Consider the following 26,875-nt stretch of genomic DNA (forward strand, 5'->3'; position numbering starts at 1 on the left):
AGGAGGGAAGTCAGAGAATGAGGCACACATCTCAGACATGTACACTGTGGGCCCAGGATGAGTTGGCTGCTAAGCAGGACAGGACACAGCAGCTATAACACCGTACAGGCTGGATAAATGTCCTCAGTGGGCTACATGTAACTCACGGATCATATTTTGAGGACCCCCAGTTTAGAAGTTACTCTGGACCTGGTGTTCAGGGTTCAGTCCTTGGCATTGTTTGAGGGACTATAAAGTATCATGGATTTAACTCAGACTTCCTCAATGTGTTCATTCATTGCTCTATCTCTCTGGGCCTATGATTTTATTTCTACCCAGCTTCATTTGGATGGAATTTATCCACATTGATGTATGTTCTTTGAACAGATTGATTCTCTTTTTTGTAGTATGGGAATTGTCCCATGGACTAAATCCAATTGGGCTCCTGTTATTGTAGTCATAGAAACATCTGCACACTGATCCTTAAAGGCTGTAGAGAACTGCTTTCTTGTTAGGATAGAATGGAGAAGCTAGGATAGAACACTAGGCCTGTTTGGGCCTGAGCGGTGGCACAGCAGTAAGGCAGTTGCCTTGCACATGTCTGACCTAAAAGGAACCACGGTTTGATCCCGAGCATCCTATATGGTCCCCCAACCCAGGAGCGATTTCTGAGTGCATAACCAGGTGAAATCCCTGAGCATCACCAAATGTGGCCCAAAATCCAACAAAAAGAACACTGGGCTATTAAATGTAAACTATTTTCTATCTATCCCAATATTGAAGGGGCTTGTAGCCCCTGCAGTTGAGTATTCTATTTGCTCCTCAATTCATTTATTTATTCTTCTGTTGATTAATATTTAGCAAACAATGCTAACACTACTTGATAATTTGGTTACAAACTGCACTCTTGACTTTCTTGCATGTTTCTGTGAAACTGAGAGCTTCTCTAGGTTATGTGTTCAAGGAAGAACAGCTAGGGCTTACAATTTAATCATGTTCAACTTTTCTGAAAGCTTTAAATTCTTTCTCCTAATTAATATCACTTACTTATACTCCCAAGAGTAGTATCAAATCATTCTGTGGTATCAAATTCTCAACCATATTTAGTAATGTGGCCCATTTTGATTATGAAATAGTACCTTATTACAGTTTTCACTTGCATTTTCCTGGTGATTATTGAGGTTGGGCCATATTTATTTATTAGTCATTGTCTTTTTCCCCAACTTATTCTCTTTTTTTTTCCAGCTTGTTCATTTGTTCAATTTTCCATTGCATTTGTCATCTTCTAGTTGATTTGATCTTTGACAATTCTTTCTGTATTTCAAATATGCTCATCCCCTTCCTGAAATATGATTATAAATATTTCTTTCCAGGCAGTTGACTCCTCCCTTTGAATGGTATCTTTTGATTACAGAGACAAACAGTTATTGGTGAAAATGATTGATTTATGGCAATAAAATAATGTCTCAACAATTCTTTGTTTCTTTGATTTTGAAACTATGTTCTTGAGCAGGGGTGGCGAACACGCGGCTCTCAAGCTGCATGCGGCTCCAGGCCAAAATGAATGCTGCTCTTGGCCTCTTACCATGATTTTGTATATTGTGGCTCTTTGCCAAGTTTGGATTTTGTTCTGCTGTTTCTGAGGAAGGACCTCTGAGGAGAGATCTCTGAGCATGGAGTCATACCCCCAGGCTGCGGCATCTCATCTCCCATCTCTCTGCACGGGCCAGCGAGCAGGGGGGGGGTGGGGGGTGGGGGTTGGGGGGTTGGGGGGGTGGGAGGCATGTGTCACATGTTGTGTCACATCTTGCCGTTAGTTCTGAGTATGGAGGACGCAGCACACCCTCACCATCACTGTAGGATTTTGACCTTCACTCAAATGGCAAAATGCAATATGTGTTGAATAGATTATTGTTAAAATTAGATGCTTTTGTGTGAGTGTTTGTCTGTTTTGGAAGGTCACTGGCTGGTGTGGCTCTCTGACTCTCACAGTTTAAAATTTTGGTTCTTTGTGTTGAACTTGTTTGTCACCCCTGTTCTTGAGAAATACTTCTGGTAGTGCTATGAGGTTCATGTGGTGCCTAGATCAAACCTGGGGTCCCACATGTGCACTAACCCTTTGAGTAATCTCTCTGCCCCCTCAGTGGCCCTCAGGACTCAGGTTAGTTCTAATAATAATTGTTTTCATACTTTTAATTGTATTTAAATGAAATGATCTTATTGTGGCCAATTAGTGGAGTATCTACTAGTGGAGCCTATTGTTCCAAAATGAGGGTCTGGTGAGACATAGGTCTGGAAGCAAACATCGACGCAGGAAATAATCCATACAGTGAAGAGGTACAGAATGGGTTCAGGAAATCTAGTGCTCAAGCAAGAAGTTAAACTACCCAAGCTTTCTGCTCTTATGATGAAATGCAGTTCAGTGGAAGAAGACAGAGGAATGAGCCTCTGCCTTCCTCAGACCCCTGTTTTTACTGACAAGAATCAGGTCTCACCCTAGGGTGGAGCAAAAATATTGATTAGGGTCAGATCAGTAACCCAACAGTGGCCTTCACTTCTATTTCTTAAATCAGATTCAAGAAACATGAAATATGTTTGTTTTATAATGGCCTTCCATGTTGCCTTAACACAAAATACTGGTTTATGTATATTTACCCATTTTAATGTGATCTTTTATAGTTTCCTTTTTAATTGATAAATTACTTTGATTTTGGTGAGGAAGTCATAGCCAGTGGTGCTCAGGACTTTTCCTGGTTCTGTGTTCAGGGGACATATGGGATGACCTGGGAAACCAGGTCAGTTGTATACAAGGCAAGTGCTGTTCTATAGCTACACCCCCAAACTGGTGAGATTTTTTTTTCACAGTATGAACATGTCCATTTTAGATTGCACATGGAAAATAACAGATTAACCTCTTCTAAAACTTCTAAAAAACAAAGCCAAATATTTCTCTTTAATATCAAGTTGTCCATCTTCTTAAAAAGCAATGCATTTTCCATCAGAAGTCTTTCTCAACCTCTTAAGGTTTCTAAGTAAACCTTAAGGTTTAAGTAAACATCCTGGAAATAACCAAATCCTGATCACTTGGGCAGCAGGTAAACCAATTATGGATGCATTTACACATGGACTACTAGAAAGCAGTCAAACAAGTTAACTAGAGTAAGACAAAATGTAGAAAAATCTTAGAATAGAATATAATTCCCCAGATATTAACAGTAGCATAATAACCTTTCTGAAAAGTGAAAAGCAATTAAATTAAATATATACCTTTAGAAAAAATTAAGTAAAATAAAACTATGAAAGAATAAATTAAATATAATATTGGTCAATGACTCAGGATGTTTTCCTTATGTCATAAAGACAAAAAAAAACATGTGATTTATAAAGAACCCCCACATTTAGGCTTTTGGTTCAAGCCCCTAGTTTTTATTCTAGAAGGTGAGTTCATAGAATGCAAGCAAACCAGAAATGATGATTAGAATGCATTTTTAGGATCTGGAGTGATAGCACAGGGTTAGGGCATTTGCCTTGCATACGGCCAACTGAGGACAGATTTGAGTTCTATCCCCAGCATCCCATATGGTCCCCCGAGCTTGTCTGGAGTGATTTCTGAGTGTAGAGCCAGGAGTAACCCCTGAGCACCACTGGGTATGGCCCAAAAACCAAAAACAAACAAACAAGAAAAGAATGCACATGGCTGGCCTAGGACAGACTTCAGTTCTGTCCTTATTGTCCCATATGGTCCCCCAAGCCAGGAGCCATTTCTGAGCACACAGCCAGGAGTAACCCCTGAGGGTCACTGGGTGTGGCCCAAAAACCAAAACCAAAAACCAAAAAAAGGTTTAAAGAAAAAAAAAAAAAAAGAATGCATGGGCCCGGAGAGATAGCACAGCGGAGTTTGCCTTGCAAGCAGCCGATCCAGGACCTAAGGTGGTTGGTTCGAATCCCTGTGTCCCATATGGTCCCCCGCGCCTGCCAGGAGCTATTTCTGAGCAGACAGCCAGGAGTGACCCCTGAGCACCGCCGGGTGTGGCCCAAAAACCAAAAAAAAAAAAAAAAAAAGAATGCATTTTTAAACAAGAATGAAAATCAATCCAAATCTGTGCAACTAGAGTTACACTGAAGTCATAAATCTCTGCTTCAGGTTGTTAATTGGTTGATTTGGTTAATTGGTTGATTTCCTTAAGAATTAGTAATTCATTGATCTGCTATATCATAGTAGTCTTGGATATGTTTATATGGGTGTGTCTGGCTTTTCTCTTTTGTGATGCTCTTGGATTTATCTTGTACCTCCTAAAGTCCTAAATATAAAATATATCTTTTATATTATTACAATTTTACAATTAGTCTTGGTAGTCAAGTGAAACTGGACTCAATTCTTTTCCAAAAATACCCTGGTTGTTCTTTGAACTTTGTTCATTGACAACTGGTTTAGAATAAGTTCCTGAAGATCCATAAATATTTTGTTGGAATTTTTATTAGAATTGCATTTAACTGACTAATGTATAAAAAGCCAACATCTTTCCAATAGAAACCACATATCCGTGAACATGGTATATATTTAGGTATATATACCACATATATATGGTATATATTTAGGTTTTTCTTTCGTTATTGTAAGTTTCTTTGAGAATGTCAAGTAAAGCTTTTATTCTTTTTATTCTAAGCATGTTGCTTTTGTGCTGTCATTGCAAATAAGGTCTTAAATGAATTGTTGTGATGTAAAGAAAAAAATGATTTTATATATTAATCTCATAGAAAATTAAATGAACCAGTATAAATTCTAATTATGATTTTTGGAATATCTAGGGTATTCTTTGCTCATAAAAATGGTACTTTTGTTTATTCTTTCTACACTTGATCTTAGCCAAAAGGCCGAGAAGCGATTGTTTATCCTTTCTAACCTTTGAAGTCCTAATTTAAATTCTCTTATACTGACTAAATTTTACAATACAATATTGAAAAGAAAAATTAAGACTAGAGGTCATTGTCTCCTCAATTTTGAGAGAAATATATATTTCCCCAAATATGTGGAGAGTGTTCAATTTTTAATATATAAACTTTGCAGTTTAAAAATATCCCCCACCATGTGATGTGGAAAGACATTGTAAAGAGATGTGAAATTGTACCCCTAAAAATATACTATCTTGTAAACCAACATCACTTCAATCAAAAATAATAATAAGTAGGGGTTGGAGCGATAGCACAGCAGTAAGGCATTTGCCTTGCATGTGGCCAACACAGGATAGACCCCAGTTCGAATCCTGGCATCTCATATGGTCCCCCGAGCCTGCCAGGTGCAATTTCTGAGTGCAGAACCAGGAGTAAATCCTGAACAATGCTGGGTGTGGCCCCAAAACAAAACAAAACAAAACAAAAAACATAATAATAGTAAGTTCCCTACCTCCTGGCTGTATAAATACAGAAGGAAGCATGTCTCTATATGCCAACTTTCCAAATTTGTATATTTCATTCCAAAATAATTATTAATAATGCCCCTTTCATCTTCATAAGGGTTTTAGTTAAAACAATAAACAATATACACCTTCTCGAACAGAAGGTGATACTAAACAGCCATTAGTCTATGAAAGAGGGACTTTCAGATTCCAGAATGTTCTCTACTTAATCCAAGTTACAAAGCAAGAGCTACTTGCTCCTTCCCTCTGAAAATTCATGAGAAGTGCTCCAGAAAGATACCAATATTGCCCCATTTGCCATCAAAGAAGCAAAAGACACACACAAAGTGAAGTAATTATCTTATCAAAACCAGCAGTTTTTGTAATCTGAGAATGAAACTGACAACAACCTGGCCTGTCACATGCTTTATTTTGTCACTTACATACCCAATATAAATGCAAAAGTGGGAAAAACAGGGGCGAGATTGAATGGCAATGGATCTATTCTGATGCTGTGCATCAACCATTTATTGAAGATATAAATTATAGTCCTGTCACCATCACCCTTACAATTTGCAAATAAATGTTGTCATCTAATTGTACAAGACTTGGAGATTGTTTAACAAATTTCTCCAAGGCAAGACTCCGCAACAGCTTGGATTCCCCGGACACTCAGATTCTATCTCTCTACTTTGGCTGTCTCGCTACTCATGGCTTTTTTTTCATTTTTTTGTTTTGTTTTGTTTTGTTTTGCATGACAGGCACTGTTATCCCATCTTTTCAACCTTTCTGTGAGATAAAGCTACAAAGATCTGATATGTTTCTTGCCTGATTCCATTAAAGAAGCATTAAGGATGAGAGATGTGCTCTGAAAAAAGTGTTGAGGGGAAATTTTTTTCTTGATGCAAGAGAAATCACCCAGATGAATGGTCAAGGATGGAGGCTGCTGAAGCAGAAAACAAACAAGCTAACAAACAAAAAAAAATATTTTCCCCCTTTTGATTTATGCCAGCAACAACAACAACAACAACAATAAAAAGGATGCAACAAAAGGAGAGGCTGAAACTGGTAAAGCAGCCTGGAGTGCCCTATTGATACACTCATGTGCTTTGGACTTTAGTGATGGAACAGCCAGGTTGAAGCTGCTGCGGCATTGCTTAGACCCAGCCAACAATAGTTACCAAGCACTGCCTTCCTCTGTTCTTTATCAAAAGCAGATAAGTATTTAAATGCTAGCTATTTGTGGGAACAAGAAAATACCTTAAGAGGAATGTAAACATAAGCCAAGAAAGGGAAGGAAGTGATTTAAGACGACATTTTCCCTGTATGTTCACCCCTGGGACTCAGAGTGTAACCTTTACCTTACACTTATCCCTCCAAGGAAGGGAAAGAACCAGGGTATTTATACCCCTGTCTCTTCCGGTGCCATTAATTTTCTAATTTCTTATCTTCTGTTCAAAGGGGAAAGTCAGCTTATGCAACCTAAGACAGTTGGAAATTGGCCAAAGCCTTCAAATCAAATGGCAAAGAGTAAGAGAGAGAGATAGAGCACCAGGGCTGCAGCAGCTCTTCTGGCCAGGTCTCCAAAGCTAGGCTGTACCCTTGGCCACAGATATCCACAAGTGAAACACAGTTTGATCATGGAAACTACAGGAGGCAATCAACACACTGTATCTCCTTGCAACTCTCCTCTCAATTTATAGATTAGGAGGCCTTACAAACCTCACCAGGAGTCACTTGTATGTTTTTGAGTCTTTGCCCAGTGTCTTCATCCCAATGTCTCCTTCTCTCAATCCAACTAACCCTGGCTGTAGGGTATGACTAACCTTATCTACCTGATCTGATCATGGCAGGGATAGATGATACTCTTACTGGGATGACCCTATGTTCTAGGCCCTGGGTTAAGGAGTTCAGTGTTATTATCTTGTTTAAATCTCCAAAAACAATCCAGATCTCATTCTTCGATTGCAGCTCCTGCCTTATTGCAGCGGCATTCTTAGAAAGCACCATGACCTGAGCACTTGGCCACAGAGTAATCTTTTCTCTAAACAAACCCACAGGTCATGTCCCAATGTGCTCTGTACTCCTTAAACTCCTGTAGTCAAAGCTCTAACATGGCCTGCAGGCCCCCAAAGACCCCTTCTGCTTCACCCCACATTTGAATTTCATTTCCCAAAGGTGAAATACACTCCACACCCTTCTCCATTAAGGCCTCCAAGACAAGGCGGGGATAAGATGGCAATTTCCACAGTCTTTTTATCTGCTTGAGACAAAACTCAGATTTTGCCTCTCTCTTCTTTATCTCCCTACTTGGACAGCCTAAACACATCCTGAATCCGTAGTTCTTGAATTTCAGAAACATGACTCTCCTCTGGGGGGATGCATGTATGCCCCAATCTCTATTGAGGTGTTTCCACAGTGTTTTCTAGCCTCAGTGCCCTGAAAGAGAACTGGTTTGCATAGTGGGACTTTAGACTCAGTGTCAAGGTAACAGGAGACAAGATAGAAATGGCAGGAGGGGGACATATTCGACTGTCCCCTTACATCAAAGAAGTTCTGCTTCAGAGTCTGGGAAATGCGGGCCACGAAGGGTCAATGACAACAAAAGGAAAAGATAATCACTCTTTAGTAGAGAAAAAAGCAGCAGCAAAGGAGGGTTGCCCCGCTTATCTTGTGTTCTGGCAAAAACCAACCACAGACCACCAACTCAGAGGCTTCAAAACACCCCTGGCTCTGCTCCCCAGCCCCTCCCTCGAGGTTCCTGCAGCGAGAACATCATAATCCATCTCCTCATTTTCTCGTGCACTTTTGAAGTCAAAGTGTGGTCTGGTTAATTAGATGTTAGTGGGGGCCCAGGGGTGCTGGAATCCAAACTCAATACATTTCATTTCTGAAAGACAAAGAGGTCAAGTGCATATTAAATGCGAGTGCTCCCAGTGCTCTGCTGGGGCATTTATTCAGCCGGGCACCTCACAGTTTTGGCCAAGGGGAGTGAAGGCAGTTTCTGGAGGCTGGCTGGGTGCGGAGGCAGGCCTGGAAGCATGCCCACCTCATATTGTGAAAGAAGTGGGGGGAGTCATTCCAATGTTTTTAACATAAATAGCTCTGTCCCGCAGTCAGATTTTAAAATTTCTGCCAATATTCTGCTCCTTTCATGAGACTGGCCTAGCAAACAGCTTGGCCTTCCCTTTAGCCTCCTGCTGCAATCAGGCCCACCAGCTTGGCCTTCTCAGTTGGGGAAGGCCAGGATGTGCAGAGCCCACCCAAGTGATCTGGACACTACCTCACTCTACACTCAGCTGCTTCCTGAATTATCTCCAAGCCACAGTCAGGGGACGGGAGGGGGTGAGAGGAACCTTCTGCGTTCCCATCATTTCCCCACTTCCTGGACTTGAACAGCAAGAGAACAAGCATATATCACACACACACACACACACACCCCTCCCAGCTCTGACTGCTGGCCTCCTTAGCTTTTGGAAAATCATTTGACAGTCCCAACTGACATCCACCTGGTTGATATTCACATGGTTAGAACCTTGTTGCCGGCATTAGCATACATGGTATAGGCTAGGAGTCAAATAGCCAAATGCCAATACTTATCCCTCTATTTCCCAACTCTTGGTCTCTCCCCTAGGACACCCCTCTCCTCTGCCTCATCTCTCTTCCCATGTGACCCCAGACTCTTGCCTTCTCCAAGATTTTGATCAGCAAGCAGCCAGGCTTGCCAAATACAAGGGAAGTGAATTTCTCTGCAGTTCTACCTCAGGTATGAATTGTAATCAAACTCTCCGAGTTCAAGGCTGAATTCTGAAGGGTGCACTTTGCAATCTTCCTGTTGTTTTGTTTTGTTTGTTTTCCTCTTCCTTTTTGTGTATTTTGATCAGGGAATGAAGGTGTTAGTCACGCATGAGGGCTCCGCATTTAGAAAATTACCGATGCAGCAGTTTAATTACATTTTGAGACCACTAAATAGGACTATATCCCTTTATTTAGATGGCTTGAATCTTCTTAGTCATGATTTGGGAATGTGAGAATCTAAGTGCTGCTTTAGCTTGAATGCATAGCCAACCACCCCCAGCAGTGTCTCTAAGCAAAAGCAATGTCATGTTGAGACATTCTAGTCTGGACGGTTGAAAACCCACTATTTCAGATTTTTCTCATCTGGCGAAATCTGCCCTTGCCAGCTGCACGGCTGGGTGGGTGGCCAAAGGTTCTAATTGCATGTCTCCAGCTCTATTTCTGCAGCATAAAGTTACTGCATTGAAATTGTTCCCCATCTTTGCACCCCAGGTTTTCTGAAGAAAAATTCTGAGCTCTGCCCTTTTGTTTTATTTTTACTTTTCTTCTTTACCATTATTGTAAAAATAATTCTCATGAGCCTACAGATCTGGGTCCAAGGCTTACATTTACCACAATCTTCAAGAGTCGGAAAGTGGGCCAGACAGTAAATACAAGGGTTAAGGCACCTGCTTTGCACATGGCTAACCTAGGTTCAATCCCCAACTGAGTACCAGGGATCTTTTGAAGCCCTGAGCACTCAGGAACCCCTGAGCCAGGCATTATGTGCCCCGACTAAAATAATAAATATGTTAAGTAAAATAAAAATAGATCAAGGGTATGGAAGCTTTAGGGGCTCTTCCTAGGTTAATTGCCTAAGATTCTTTCTCGTTTTGTTTTTTTGTTTTTGTTTTTGGGTCACACCCAGTGGCGCTCAGGGTTTATTCCTGGCTCTGCTCTCAAAAATAGTTCCTGGCAGGCTTAGGGGACTATATGGGATGCCGGGGATCAAACCTGAGTCTGTCCTGGGACGGCTGTGTTCAAGGCAAATGCCTTACCACTGTGCAATCACTCTGGCCCCTACCTAAAATTCTTAATGAAGGAAGAAATCATTGTCAATGACTCCATCAGTGGTCTTCACTTGTCTGCATTTTTGCTTCTCAAAATAATTTTTCTGGGGCCAGAGTGAGAGTACAGTGGGTAAAGCACTTGCCTTGCACATAGCTAACTCGTGTTCAATCCCCACCACCACAGTTTGACCCCTAGCCCTACACAAGAGTGACCCCTGAAAACAGAGCCATGAGTAAGCCCTGAGCCCTCCAAAGTCTGGCTCCAAAACAAACAAAAAAAAGTATCAAGAGCTGGAGAGCTGGTATATATGTCTAAGCACTTGCCTTGCTCTCAGCCAAATCCAGTTCGATCCTCAGTACCACACATATAGATCCCTGAGCATCACCAGTAATAAACCCTTCTGGGTATAATCCCAAAACAAAATAATCAAAAGCTTGCTCAAAGGCTTACCCTGTATCTGAGAAGAAAAAAGGTAAACAGACTTCAAGAAGTGTTCTGATCAAAGAAAGTCATTGTTCACCTGTAAAGAACAAGCTTAAAGAATTCCCCAGACCATCTGAAGAATTCTGACACAAACGGGCAGTGACTCTGAGCCCAGATCTGTCTTTCCAGATTCTGGGCAGGCCCCTCTCTATCCAACTACCACAGACACCCTTCTCTCTTTTGTGTGTGTGTGTGTGTGTGTTTTGTTTTTGGGTCACTCCCCAGCAGCACTCAGGGGTTACTCTGCACTCAGAAACCATTCCTGGCAGGCTCGGGGGACCATATGGGGTGCTGGGATTTGAACCACTCTCTGTCCTGAATCAGCTGCCTACAAGGCAAAGACCCTACTGCTGTGCTACCTCTCCAGCCCCTGACACCCTTCTCTTGGGGTGAAAGATAGTAGAGATTTCATTAGAGCCAGAAAAGACTGGTATTTTCACCTTCTTTCCAAGAAGCTTTGCCTTAATGTATTTGTTCCTAACGCAGCTGGGAGAGTTCCATTCACTGCACTGACTGCTGGCCTCTGGCCCAACTCCCAGGAATAAGTGGCAGCATTTGCCTTTCCTGGGTCAGTAGCCAGGACTATGTGACTGTTTGCAGAAGCCAGTGGCAGAGGCTATCGTCCCACTGCATCAGACCCTTGTGCTCTCACCATGAGCTCCCTTTCTTTGCCTCTAACATCTGGATCTTCATCTATCATAATCTGAATTTTTTTTGGGGGGTTTTTGGGTCACACACAGCAGTGCTCAGGGGTTACTCCTGGCTCTACACTCAGAAATTGCTCCTGGCAGGTTCAGGGGACCATATTGGATGTCAGAATTCAAACCACCATCCTTCTGCATGAAAGGCAAATGCTCTACCTCCATGCTATCTTTCCGGCCCCCATAATCTGAATTTTTGAAGAAGGGGAGGTAGGTAATTTTTCATCAAGGAAGACTCTATGATGTCTGGGGTGTGGGAATCATACTCCAACCCCCCCTACTGTCACAACCACCATTTACTCATTGGAGTCACCCTAACAGAGTTAGCAACTTGCTAACTCTTGACAACTTGCTCTCTCCTTCGCCTCATGTTTCCTGCAGACTCTGGAGAACCTGACTAGATAATGAGGCTGGAAACTGAGCAATGAATAGCAAATCACTACCTCTCTTCTTTCCTTCCTTCACTCACATACCAGCCTCTGAATTTCTATGGCTAGGAAAAGGGGGAGCAAAGAGAGGAGGAGAAAGAAAGTAATATGTCTTAGAGCTCCTCAAACCAGAGTTCTACTCCACTTATTTGATCCATTCAATGACCCAATACAGTACGTATAGGGAATAAAGACTATTTTGTGATGACTATTGAAAATAATTATTTTAACGAAGTTGCTCTTCAAAAATAGGGCTGGAGATAGCTCAAAAGTCAGGAGCACATAGTTTGCATAGTGTATGCCCCAAGTTAAAGCCTGGTACTACATGATTCCCCCAAAGACTTGCCTGAGTACCACCAGGATGGCTAGCATCATTAGCCTGAGAAGCACTACATTGCTGAGCTTAGCACTGAGCTATCCAGCCTGTTGGCCAAGAATGTTGCAAGTGTCTCTAGCCCCTGGAGGTCCACAAAAAAATTTTGTTGGAGGTTTTATGAAAACTCAGCAAAAGTATCAGGAAACAAACTGGCACCACTAAAAAACTGTTTCAAGTACATGAAACACCAGTTTGCAGATACTCCATGTCAGGAAACACTGGGGTATGGTCCATGTCAGAGGGAAACCAAGGATGTAAGCTACATGTTATATTGACTTTGAGTCTGAAGTTGGAGTCCAGACCACACAGGAACATGTAAAAATAGACCACTATGATCTCAGTTGGCTGAGTGACCCCTGATATTGCCAAGGGATCATATGTAGTTCCAGAGGTTTGAATAAAGATCTACTACATTCAAGTCAAATGCCTTACTATGTAACTGTACTATGTCTCCAGCCCATAAAGATTTGAGACCTCATATTTTGTTTTGATTTCTAGTTTGGGGAGCCACACCAGGCAGTGCTTATAGGTTACCTGGCTCTGCTTGGGGATCACTCTTGGCCATGCTCAGGGGACTATAATTGGTGCTGGGGATAAACGAGTACTTGCAAAGCAAGTACTTTATGCCCTCTATTACCTCTATGGCCCTGATAAACTGCTGAAAAAATCACAGCAATATATTTTAGGGAAATAGCACATGTAAAAGAAAACTACAAAAACAGTAGGGTAAATTATGGCAGATGAATATCAACTACTATAATTCTTTTTTTTTTCTTTTTTAATATAAAACCTTTATTTATGCACCATGATTAAAAGCATGATTCTAATTGGATTTCAGTCATAAACAGAGCACCCCCCTTCACCAGTGCAACATTCCTACCACCAATGACCCCTCTTACTCATTCCCCACCTCTATGTGTATTCGAGACAGACATTCTACTCTCAATCATTAAGATTGTCATGATAGGGGCCGGAAAGGTGGCGCTAGAGGTAAGGTGTCTACCTTGCAAGCGCTAGCATAGGACAGACCGCAGTTTGATCCCCCGGCATCCCATATGGTCCCCCCAAGCCAGGGGTGACTTCTGAGCGCATAGCCAGGAGTAACCCCTGAGCGTCAAAAGGGTGTGGCCCAAAAACCAAAAAAAAAAAAAAAAAGATTGTCATGATAGTTGTTAGTGTAGTTACTTCCCTAACTGCACTCAGCACTCTTTGTGGTGAGCTTTATATTGTGAGCTGGTCCTTCTGGCCCTCATCTCTATTGTCTCTAGATATTATTACAATAATATCCTTAATTTTTCTTAAAACCCATAGATGAGTGAGATTATTATGTATCTATCTCTCTCCCTCTGATTTATTTCACTCAGAAAAGATACCATGGGGAGATGAAATGAACAGACACTTTGCCAAAGAATAAATACAAATGGCCAAAAGACACGTGAAAAAAATGCTCCACATCACTAATCATCAGTGAGATTCAAATCAAAACAACAATGTGGTATCATCTCACACCACAGAGACTGGCACACATCACAGAGAATAGGAACAATCAGTGCTGAGAACAATCAGTGGAGAGAAAGGAACTCTTATTCACTGCTGGTGGGAATGCCATCTTGTTCAGCCTTTATGGAAAACAATATGGAGATTCCTCAAAAAATGGAAATTGAGCTCCCATATTATCCAGCTATACCACTCCTAGGGATATAACCTAGGAACATAAAAATGCAATTTAAAAATTGCAGTGCAATTTACAATAGCCAGACTCTGGAAACAACTAAGATGACCTTCAACAGATGAATGGCTAAAGAAACTGTGGTACATATATACAATGGAATATTATGCAGCCATCAGGAGAGATAAAGTCATAAAATTTTCCTATAAGTGGAACTACAATAATTCTTTTTTTTTTTTTTTTTTTTTTTTTGGTTTTTGGGCCACACCCGGTAACGCTCAGGGGTTACTCCTGGCTTTTTGCTCAGAAGTTGCTCCTGGCTTGGGGGACCATATGGGACACCGGGGGATCGAACCGCGGTCCGTCCAAGGCTAGCGCAGGCAAGGCAGGCACCTTACCTTTAGCGCCACCGCCCGGCCCCCTACAATAATTCTTGAGTAAATGATATAATTTCAACAAATAAATGTAAATTAAGAAATGAAAGACAAAGTGTGAGTATAAATATCTTTGTAAATCAATACCCAAAATTTGAACACTATTGTAATCCTAGCACCTAATATCTATATCTTAAATATAGATTTTATTTTAAATATAGATGTTTATTTTATTACTAGAGTATTTCAAAAAATATCTATTTCACTTATTCCACCCCCCCCCCAAAATCCACATAGCGGCTGGAAAGATAGCACAGTGGTAGGACATTTGCCTTACACATGGAAACCTAGGATGAACTCAGGTTTGATTTCTGGCATCCCATATGGTCCCTTTAGCCTGCCAGGAGCAATTTCTGAACACAGAGACAGGAGTAATCCCTGAGCTGTTGGATGTGGCTCAAAAACAAAAAAATAAAGTTGCAATAACCCCAAAATAAGGTAAGAAAGAAGATAAAAGAAGGCAAATAAAACCAAATTGAAACTACAATACTAAATTCAACAATGCAGATTATTATGTTAAATATAAAATCCAGGACATGTTAGAACAGACTTTTAATTATTGGGGGGGTGGCACTCAGGGGCAGCACTCAGGGGTTACTCCTGGCTCTTTACTTAGAAATCACTCCTGGCAGTCTCCAGAAACATAGAATACCAAGAATCAAACCTGGGTCTGTCCCGGGTTGGTTGAAAGCAAGGCAATTGCCCTACCACTATGCTATTGCTCTGGTATATCAGACTTTTAAAGATAAAATCCAATTATATAGTATATATTAGAGTCACCTTAAATATAAGGAAATACAAGATGGTAAAAAATATGTCATGCAACAAATATGCTAATATCAGAAATAAAAGACCATGACTAACTATAGTACAAACATTAAAAGGATAACAAGATAATGTTCTGAACAATTTACACCACTCTGATAATTTGATGAAATTGACAAGTTTCTTGAAAAGCACACATTTTTAAAATGGGCACAAAGAAACAGAAAACAAAATTATAACTATTACAAAAATTGGATTTACTATCAAAAACCTTACCACAAATAAAACTCCAGGCCCAGAATAATTCAGTGTTAGATTCTAAGAAACATTCAAGAAAAAAATAATGTAAATTCTACATAAACTCTTCCAGAAAATAAGAGAAGAAAGCACTTTCAAATTCTTTAAGACAAGCATGACTGTGATACCAAAACCCTGCCAAAGGGAATCACAAGGAAAGAAAATCAAAGCCCAATATCCTCATGAATATAGATATGGAAATTCTTAACAAAATGTTAACAAATTGAATAAATACATATCAATATACACATATATGGATATTTATGTGCAGTGGTCCTCAAACTATGGCCCGTGGGCCACATATTGTATTTGTATCTGTTTTGTTTCTTCATTGCAAAATAAGATATATGTAGTGTGCATAAGAATTCGTTCATAAGTTTTGTTTTTACTATAGTCAGACCCTCCAATGGTCTGAGGGACAGTGAACTGGCCCCCTGTTTAAAAAGTTTGAGAACCCCTGAGAGAGAACAATAGACTCACAGACACATATTGTGACCAAATAGGGGTTTGTTGCAGCATTCCAAAACTGGTTTTCCATTCAACTATCATCAATATAACAAATCAAGATGAAATAATATGTGAGTATAGTAAAAGCTGCAGAAAAAATATGTATGACAAAGCCAACACTATTCATGAAAACAAAATGCACCGAATAGAACATATGTAAACTGGCCTCCATCTGATAAAGTATATTAATCCAAAGCTTAGAGCTAATATCATCTTTAACGACAAAAGACTGAATATATTCTTCCAAACATGGAGAACAAGATGAGTCTGCCTACATTCAACAGCTCAATATTTTATAGATATTTAACCAGTGCTGGTAAAAAAAGAGAGCAAGGAAAAGAAATCAAAAGTTCATGGATTAGAAAGAAAGAAAAAAAAAAGAAAACTGTATTTGCAGGTAACACACTCAGATGAATAAATATATATTCAATGTACAATATGTGTGAAATACAGGTAACATATCTGAAAATACTACGAAGTTAACAAAAAATCACTAAGGAAGCTACAAAAAATAGAACTACGAAGTACTGTTCACAATAGTATAAAAATAATAGGCACCTAGTGATAAAATTAATGTAATATATACAAGACACTTTAACCAAAATTTCTGTACATAAAATTTAAGACCTAAACAAAGAGATATATCAGACTCCTGGAATGCAAGATTCAATATTGTAAAAAATGGTAATTCTTCTCAAATTGGTCTATATTGTGACTGTCTACTACAGTAACCACTAGTCAGATGAGAACTTCAGTCATGGCCAGCTTGATTTAGATAAGCTATAAGTATAAACTGAACACAATATTTCAAGAAAAGTACAAAAATAAATGTCCAAATAGCTCATTAAGAAGTTTAATACTTATTATGCAATGGAAAGACAATAATATATCAGTTGAATATATTGGGTTAGATAACTTTTATCATTAAAATTAATTTCAGGGCCCAAAGAGATAGCACAGCGGCGTTTGCCTTGCAAGCAGCCGATCCAGGACCAAAGGTGGTTGGTTCGAATCCCTGTGTCCCATATGGTCCCAGTGCCTGCCAGGAGCTATTTCTGAGCAGACAGCCAGGAGTAACCCCTGAGCACCGCCGGGTGTGACTCAAAAAAAAAAAATAACTAGAGAGAGAGAATAGGTCATAATAAGGTCAAAATAAGGTCACAAAAAGTGCTCAGCATTATGAGTTGTTAGAGAGATGTAAGTTAAAACAATAACAAGATATCATCCTACATTTAGTAATATGAAACTTATAATACAAAAATTTCCAGATGGCGCTGGAGCTACAGTACAGCGGGTAAGACATTTGCCTCACATGTGGCCAACTAGGACTCAATTTCCGGCATTCCGTATGGTCCTCAGAGCACTGCCAGGACTAATTCCTGAGTGCAGAGCCAGGAGAAATGCCTGCACATTGCGGCATGTGACCCAAAATCAAAAAAATATTTTTATAAAGTGAAAAGCTTTCCTGGCAAAGATATGGGGTAATCTGAACACTCCTACATTTCTGGAGATGTTCAAATGTTGCAACACATTTGGAAAACTATTAGTTTCTTACAAATATAATTGTATGACTAGGTTTTGACCAAGCAAATGTTTTTTCTAGCATTTACTGAAGAAAAAGGAAAATCTAAGTATATAAGAAAAAGTATATATTAATATCCACAGCATGACTGGATAATGGAGATGTAGAAAACTACTTTGTAAACTGAAAAAATAAAAAGATCTGCCCTTGGTATCAACATGGATGATCCAAAAGGACTGATTCTGCTTGTGAATAAAATAGATGCAAAAGAGCAGTCACACGTGTGGTCAATAAAGATACAAAGTGGAGGAGTGAATTAAATAAAACCAAAATGGATTAGACTAGAAAAATCTCATTAAGAGCTATAAAATAGAAGGTGGAAGAAAGGTAGAAAGAAGTAAAATGAATAAAAAGGCGTCGGTTGCCTATGATAAAGATTAGAATTGAACATTCAGGGATGAATTTAGTGTAGTACAATCACACAACAAATTTTCCATGATATACACCTGAAACGTAAATTATGATACACTATGACTTCCATTAAGATATTAAAGAATATTCCTAACAGTGTATTCATAGCCTCCTAAACTGAGACACAAACCAAATGTCCATCAAAAGAAGAACAGATAACTTAATTGTGGTATTTTTATATGGTGAAATATTGCTCTGCAATAAAAAGAATTTCTTGCAGTAGACAGCAAAGTCATGTCAAAATTAAGAAAGAAAAAGAAAACAGAAAAAGAAGCAAAAAGTTTTCACAACTGGAAATTAAGTTCTCATTAAAGAAATAATAAAAGGAGTTGCTGCTTATAGAGATGGCTGCCAGGAATTGACTGAAAGGAGCACAAAGCAACTTTCTGGGGTGAGAAATGTATCCTATCTCTTGATACTACTATTATGATTTGGATAATGTCAGAACATGGTCCAAAAGCTACCGTTTTTACTATGCTTGTCCAAAATAAATTGAGAATCTAGAATTTCACTCTGGTCCTAAATATCTCTTGTATGTTATATATAATATAAAAATATTTATAAATATTTATATATATTGTGTTGGTGGACCACACCAGCGGCACTCAAGCAGTTACTCCTAGCTCTGCACATATAAATGTTCCTGGCAGGCTCAGGGAACCATATGGGATCCCAGATATCAAACTGTGGTTAGCAATGTGCAAGGCAAACATCCTCCCCACTGTGTTACTGCTCCAGCTCCTACATATCTCTTTAATACCACCATATTTACCATTTACAGTGAAACAGCAGACAATTCATAGTGCCACCCAATTTTATTCTTTACCTTATATTAGCCTCATACCCTCCCATGCAATAAACAGAATTAGTCTGGAGTAATGTCCTTCCTTACTCCTTACACCACAGAAACTAACTACTCTATTGAGGGAAGAAGGAAAAAGCACTTGTAAGCTTTTTGAAATTAGAATTTTCTAGGCATGTGTTTCTGCTCCCCGCTCCTGTCAGCCTACGGCCTTCCAGCTCAGAGCTGCACCCATTCCCTTGCATAGACAAACAACGATTCATTTATTCAGCTGTCTGTTTCCTCCAGTTTAGTGACAGGCTGCCAAGCTCTCCCTGATCTTTGTCATTATAAACAAGGGAGCTTAAACCTCCCTCATCACACACCTTATCTCCCCTGTGCCTCTATTTCTTTCAGAAAATTTCCCAAAGTGAAGCTTGCGAGTGGGAAAGATGAGTGTGTTATTTGTTTTAATAGATATTTCAGATTACTCTCCACCAAAAAAAAAAAGGTTATTGAAATCTCATTTAGTGCTCAGTCTGACAGAATTTACATTTTTGCAGACTGGCTTCAGAAATGGAAATAAATTATGAACCTAGCATAATAATCATTTGGGGCCATTCATCTTAGTTTTGGAAGAAAAATTTAGTAACATAACTAAATCCAGATAACCAAGCCATTCAACATAGACCATGGGGATTTTGAGGGTTGACAGAGTCCTGAGTTTAACTCCCAGGAGGATTTACCCTTCCTGCCAGCATTGCTGGGTAGGGCCCTGGCGCACACTCTCTTCTCCATCACCTTTGACCCTACACTGAAGCAACAACCATAAGTCAAGTTCTGCTGGATGTAAATTTAACCCTGGCCCCTGCCCACTGAGGAATGTGATCCCAATAAATAAGAAGTCTCTGAGAGACAACATAGTGTACCAGTTGAGATTAGGTAGAATGGCTAAGTATTTTATATTCAGTCTCCCAGACCTTGAAGCAACTGCTTAATCAACTCACTTGTAAGTGCTCTAAATTTACACGCACACACACACACACACACACACACACATACACACACACACACACACACACACACACACACACACACACACACTGAAAATCATCATAGTTCCTATGTCACAGGATCTTAAATAAAAGCAATATGAAGAACCTGGTACCTGGAACAAGTATCTGATGTCAAGGGAGAGTTTTCAAAGCATTTTCTTGGTGCCAAATTGCTTACTTGTCTGAATCTCCAATTCCCTCATTTGTAAAATGGGACATTTACGCCACAGCATGTAAAGTGATTTAAAAAAAAAAAAAAGTGCAGGTCTCAGGTGAAGTTTTCTGAAAAAGTAGCTACTATCTAGGTGAGTTGCAATATGAGTATGAAGGAGCAAGGCTGGAACAGATAGCTGGAAGTAGCCAGCTGATGCTCATAACATTGCAAACTTCAGGAGAAATTTAAGTCCCACCAGACTGTGGAGGATGCTGAATCTTAGAAGGCCATTCACAGGTCCCAGAATGTAAAGCACAGTGGGTAGGCTCCCTCCTGCTAGGAGATTTATTTCCTTCCAGAGTGATGGATGTACTTAGCTCTTCATGCACTAAGAGCCTCTGAGCATTGGAAGACTCCAGAGCAGTTCCCCTAGGTCAGGGGTCTCAAACTCGCGGCCCGCGGGCCATTTGCGGCCCTCCGTACAATATTTTGTGGCCCGCAGCCGGCCTTCAAATATCGCAGTTTTCGCGATTATTCGCTTACCGAATAATTGCAATAAAAATCGCATTAGTAAGAAAAAATTGCATTAAACATTCACATACCCCGAACAGTTCCGTGCAGGGTATGCAAATGTTTAATGCAATTTTTTGCGTTTTTTCTTACTAATGTGATTTTTTATTGCGAATATTCAGTAAGCGAAATCCCTTATGCAGCCCTGCCTCACCCCGACTTTGCCTCCTGCGGTCCCCAGGTAAATTGAGTTTGAGACCCCCTTCCCTAGGTAGAAGACTAGCTCCTTCCAAACCACTTTTGCATCAGGTCCTGGTGGAGTGAGCAGTGCCCAAGCAAACACCTTGACAAATAAGGCTACCAGATGGCTCTGTGTAAGGGTGGAATCAGCTATTCAAATAACCTACATGTGTCTGAGGGCCCTGGCTGTGACCTAAGAGAAAAGTGGATGGTAGTAGCAAGAGAATACAGAAAACAGGGTCTCTGCCACATAGAGGGACACAGTGTACCCATGAATCCTCACATACACCAAGTCATGCACTCCAGAGATTACCAGACAGCAGAAGGTGCCTGTATTGTCACTTTACAGCAAGCAAATCCATTTGGCTTAGATTTACTAAACACCCTGAATGATGTTTATAGCTACAAGTTAGATGTCCCTTAGCTTGAGAACAGAAATAGCCATCAGGCAGTCAACTAAGCTGAAGGCTATTAACATTAGCCTTCTGATAGGAGGTAGATAGAGGGCCACAGGCAATTAGATTTAGAGAAAGAGCTCCAGAGAATTCTGGGGACTGTGTAGAACTGACACTTCTATTAGTCTGCGAACCACAAAACCACAACCCTTTACATGAACCCACTCATATAGCATCATGAGAAACAACAGGAGAAAGTGTTAGACTACAGCATCCAGGCCTAGTCCCAAGTGGCTGTGGGCTCACTCTAAGTGAATCAAAGAAATTAAATTTGTGGTCAACAATTTGTGCGTAAAACCTGAACAAAGATGATAGCTGTCCTTAGGAGGGATTGGTTGAGCTGTGGGTAGATCTGGTATATGATTCTAGATCCATACTTCTAGGTAATTCTCTCCCTGTGACTAGAAGGCCAGATCCACTAATTGATGACTACATTTTTCATATTCTCTTTGTGTTTCTTATGTTATACTGCAATTATTTGTTTTCTGATGTGTATCCTATTCCTCTTCTACTTTATGTCCCCCACAGGTCGCTTAGAAAATAGTGAATATTGGTGAGTACTAGTGGGTGATGGACTATAAAAAGACTAGATAATCAGGAAGAAGATAAAAGATGGATGGATTGGATGGATGGGTGAATGATCGATAGATAAGTGATAGATAGATAGATAGATAGATAGATAGATAGATAGATAGATAGATAGATAGATAGTTATATAGATAGATAGGATAATAAATGATAAATAGATTGGTAGATGATAAATGGATAGTGACAGAAAGGCATGATAAATAATGGGTGGGTAGATAAGTAGAGACAGACACCCATCTAGACAGACTTACAAAGGTTTTGCTGCTTCTCCTTGTCCTCTAAAATTCTCTGTTTCATTTGTTACAAGTTAAGTGAAAACTGATAGGATTAATTTGTGGGTGAGGGGGGAATAAAGCACAAATATATGACTTACTTTTTCTTAGGGTGGGAACTACTTTGGCAATGTCAATTTGCTGGAAATCTCCAAGAGACTGGTGGAATGGGTGAGATCAGAAGAAACCAGGAGTAGCTGTCTAGACACAAATGAAGCCATTTGTGTTAGAAGGTTTCTTAGGGAACCTTCTTAGGTTTCTCACATCCCCACTTGCTGCAGTGATTTGATCAGTCTTCAAATATTTATTGAGCCTCTTATAGAACCATAGGCCCTACCACCAGCTCTTCCAGGTTCAGTATTGAAAATGGGTATAAACTGAGTGAGGGACAGCTAGTGGTATGACAATCCTGACAGGTTACTTCAAACATGCTCCAGAAATGAATCCTTTAATGACCAGAGTTCTATGCAGATGTCCTTAGATGTTTCCATTACTAAAGGATACCAAATAAAAGTATTATATTTACAACAAGGGAGTTTTCCAGGGACCCTACTTCATATGTTACATGAATTATTGTGTGAGAATAATAGCTCCAACCTTAACAGGGTGGCTAAACAGCTCAGTCAGGCCACAGCTAGTAAGTAATGAAGCTGGACTGTCAATCCATGCAGCCAGGTCCATAATTTATTTTATCTGGAGTGGAGACCCATACCTGCCTGTGTTCAGGACTTATTCGTGGATCTGGGCTTAGGTATAACTCCTGACCTTGTACAGAGGACCAGGACAACATGAGGTGCCAGGGATCAAACAAGGATTGACCACATACAAGGCAAGCACTGAATCCCTAAACTATCTTTCCAGATCCTACATCCCACTTTTACCAATAGACTACACAACTGAAGTAGAACTGAATCATTCCTCATAAAGCTAAATAAAAGGTTTATTCTAAAATAGTGACTTATAATTTTACTTAATTTTTCTGATGTGTCCTGTTGTCAGCCTCCATTTCTATGAAATCAAAGAAGTGGGAAACTTTGAAAGACCTTTTGGGTAATCATCATTCCTCTCCCCCAGTCTATCCCACCTAGTGTTAACTAGTTTTCAAGGAAAAGAGGATTATTGTGTTTAAGAAAGTCTTGTGGTGAAATGTTCTAGAGATTCCTAACAACTAGTATAGGTGCATAAAGATATGAAAATAATGTGTTCACAAAAGTAACGTGCATAATTATTTATAGCTGTCTTATTCAATATAGCCTAGATGTTTAAACAATCCAATGTCTATCAATTTATGAAAGGATAAACAATGTGGCATATTTGTGAATTAGAATATTATTCAGCCATATTCATCCATTCTACAACATGGATGGCCCGTGAAGCTAAGAAGAACACAAATACCAAAGTCACCATTGTATGATTTAATTTATATTAAAAAAATCTATAGAAACAGAGATAAGAACCATTATTCCTAGGAACTGGGGGCTAGGTACCAAGAGGTAGACAATGGGATGCTATGGGTAAGGAATTTCTTTTCAGGTTGATAAAAAGGTTCTGGGATAAGATTAATTATGTCTCTATAACTTTGCAATTATGCACTTTAAAGGAATGAGTTTGCTTTTGAGGAGGCTTCTCAAGTGAGGCTCAGAAGGCCCTTAGGTCCCATCAACAATTCTCAGACAACTGGATCACTCATTCTGTACAAGGATACAAAGTTGCTGAAGCCCTAAAGTGCCTGGGATGCCCAAGATACATTATTGGTCCTTCCAGTAACTGTTGGACTATCTTCCAACCCCTAAAGGAATTAATTTCATGGTATGTGTATTCTCTCTCAAGTGCACATTTTGTTTATAACACACATCATCATAAAACAGACATAAATAATCTAAAATTGCATGAGATTTTAGATGTGAGAAACTTGACAGATGCCTTTCCAAACATGATGCCATTCCTGAAACTATATGTTCTGCTAGCAATGAGAATGAAATAGAAACTGTGCTAAAACATCAATAACAATTACTTTTTTCACTCAGTCCAGCTCAAGGAAAGGCTGGGTCCTTCTCTTGTAGAAAAACGATCAAGTCTCTGTGAGGTGGAGGGGTATAGACAGTACATACCAAAGACAATAGGACTAAACTAGGAGCACATGTCAAGAAAATAATGAAATTATTTGGGGGCGTTTCTAGTCTGCTGGGTTCAGGTTATTTTGTTGTCTTGTTTTCAACATTTTTGTGTGTGTATTAATGAGTTTGTTATATCTTTTCTTGTACTAAAGGGGAAAATACTTTCATGAATAAGGTGGCATGGAATGAGGAGTAAGTCCTGCTGGGCTGGGTGCACCATTATATGTTCCTGAATGAGACTTGCTCTCTTCTCTCTCTTTTCCCTGCAGCCAGAGAGAAGCACCCTCACACCCCACACTGTGGCACCAAGATTGCCTGTCCCTTTTACTTGGCCTATTCTTCTTGAGGACGATAGACTTAGGGACAACTTGAGTGCATCTTTGAGCCAGGGACAAACAGCCAAGGCAAAGCTTCACTCCAGGAATGGGGACCTCTTTGCATTCTGAGGCCCTCACCCTGCATTAGTGAAATTCTCTTCCAAAAAGGTGTCTAGTCAAAAGAGACAAGGGCCAGTGAGACCAGTCCATGGTAGAAAGCTTGCCATAAAGAGCCAGAAAGTGCAGTTAGGTCTGAGAAAGAACCATATGACAATGATAGTGGGAAAATATCACTCTGACTAGAACTGAATGTAGAAGGGAGATAAAGTGATATGCATATGTCCCTTCCATAAAAATATTACAATATCTAAATATAATATTACAATATCTAAATGGAAAAACAAGGAAGAGGGAAAAAGAGAAAGAGACAGAGAGATAAGAAAAGTATCTGAAATAGAGGCAGGCAGGGGAAAAGGTAGTTGGGAGGGCCAAAGAGAAACTTGGGACATTGGTGGTGGAAAATGTGCATTAGTAAATGTACATTGTATAACAGAAACTCAATCAGAACAACTTTGTATCTCTGTATCTCATGATAATTTAATTAAAAATGTATTTATTAAAGATGAAATTAAAACATTAAAAATTGTTTTTAAATCTTAGGATAATAAAGGTGCCTGGTGCTCAGGCCTGGAGAGAGAGCACTCTGGGCCCCACTAACATCTCAAGAGGATTGATGTCAGCACAATCCAACCTGTAATATTCAGTGCTGCCTTAGAAATCAGAGCAAAAATCATGTGAGCAATAGAATAACTTTGCCTTTTTATTTTAATTTTCCCATCACCCTGGAAAATGAGTTCCTTCTTCAAAATCAAAACATAAAGACAGAATAGAGATCAGCATTAGAAATTCATCTGGTGGGTCTGTTGATGTATGGTAGTTGGGCCTGGACATGCCTCTTGGATACCACCACTGTAATGACAGTTGACCTGGACATGCTCACTGGAGTTGCCCCTAGACATTCCTTGTTATGCCAGGTATAAAAGGGAAGACTTGGTCCTTTGGTGGGGGGTCCAGGATAATGACCAGAGCAGCCCCTACCAGCTCGTTGGGGGTCAGATAAAAAGCATCAACGAGATGCTGCCTGCTTTATATCTATCCCTCTTTCTTTTTTTGAACCCAGGTCTCCCCTCCCAGGTCTCCCCACCATCACCACCACCTCTAACTGGTAAATTTCCAATTCTCTCTCTCCTCTATCTCCTCTCTTTCCTTTCTCTCCTCTCCTCTATCTTCTCTCTCTCCTTTCTCTCCTCTCCTCACTCTCCTCTCTCTTCCCTCTCCTCTCTTTCTCTCTCCTCTCCTTTCCTCTCTCTCCCCACTCCTGTCTTCTCTCTCCTCTCTCTCTTTCTCTCTCTCCTCTCTCTTTCTCTTTCCTCTCTCTCCTCTCTCTCCTCCCTCTCTCTCTCTCCTGGCATCTCTGGGTGGACTCTTGACCCCACTGGGCAGCAGGACCCCACAGGCCCCTTCAAGAGTTGCAGTACTGGACCCTGCAGCCCTGGCAGCCTTGGACCTCTGCAGCCTTGCAGCAGCCAAGCAGCAGGCAGATTAGCAGCTTACTGCAATAGCCTGCAGAAGCCTGGAAACTTTGCAGCTTACTGTAGTAACTGCAGTGAGCACTGTGGCAATTCTACAGGAGCTGTCTTCTGGTCATGATGAAATCTCAGATTGAAGGGACCAGAGAAGTAGTTCAATAGACTGGAACACTTGCCTGCAGGAGGCCCAGGTTTAAGCCCTAGAACTGCATTGTCTCCCCAGGCAAAGAGTCAGAGTAGCCCCAGGGCACTACCAAATATGACCACCACCCCCTAACCAAAAAATAATTTCTCAGACTGGCTACAACTTGCTCATCCTCTGAATAGGGAAACATGTGGTAAGATGTGGAAAAGGAACATAATCACTTTCTTCCTTTTCTGCACTCGATGCATTGAGAAATTCCCTTCTCCTTCCAGGAATTCTCTAGTCTAGTCTAGTTCCTGAAAGGAGAAGGGAATTTCCCAATGCATCGAGTGCAGAAAAGGAAGAATGTGATTATAAAAGTGGGGCACAGAGGGTCTTGAATGCCAAAATTGTACCCATGGGTCTTGAGAGCCTCAGAGCCTGAAGAGATCCCTAAACGATCCACACAAATCTCCTCATCCAAAAAAAAAAAAAAAAAAAAAACTGCATTGAGCACAGAAACAAATCTCAATTCAATTTTAATTTTTCAGTCTGCCCACTGGCTTCACATCCTAAGACCCAGACATTTAGGAAAAAACAATGTCAAAGAGGAAATGCCATTGGACTCATTAATCCTCCAGGTCACTTCGCAGAAGTCCCCTATTCTGAGATGATAGCCTGTACCTGCTCATAACAAGGCCCTTTAAATCTTAGCATCTGTTTAACATTTGACATTTCAGAAAAACCTATTTGATCCCTGCAGTTCTGCGAAAGACAATGGGGTGAGTCTAACCATT

The sequence above is a fragment of the Suncus etruscus genome, chromosome 14 (genome assembly GCF_024139225.1).
Source record: "Suncus etruscus isolate mSunEtr1 chromosome 14, mSunEtr1.pri.cur, whole genome shotgun sequence".
NCBI classification, from domain to species: Eukaryota; Metazoa; Chordata; class Mammalia; order Eulipotyphla; family Soricidae; genus Suncus; species Suncus etruscus.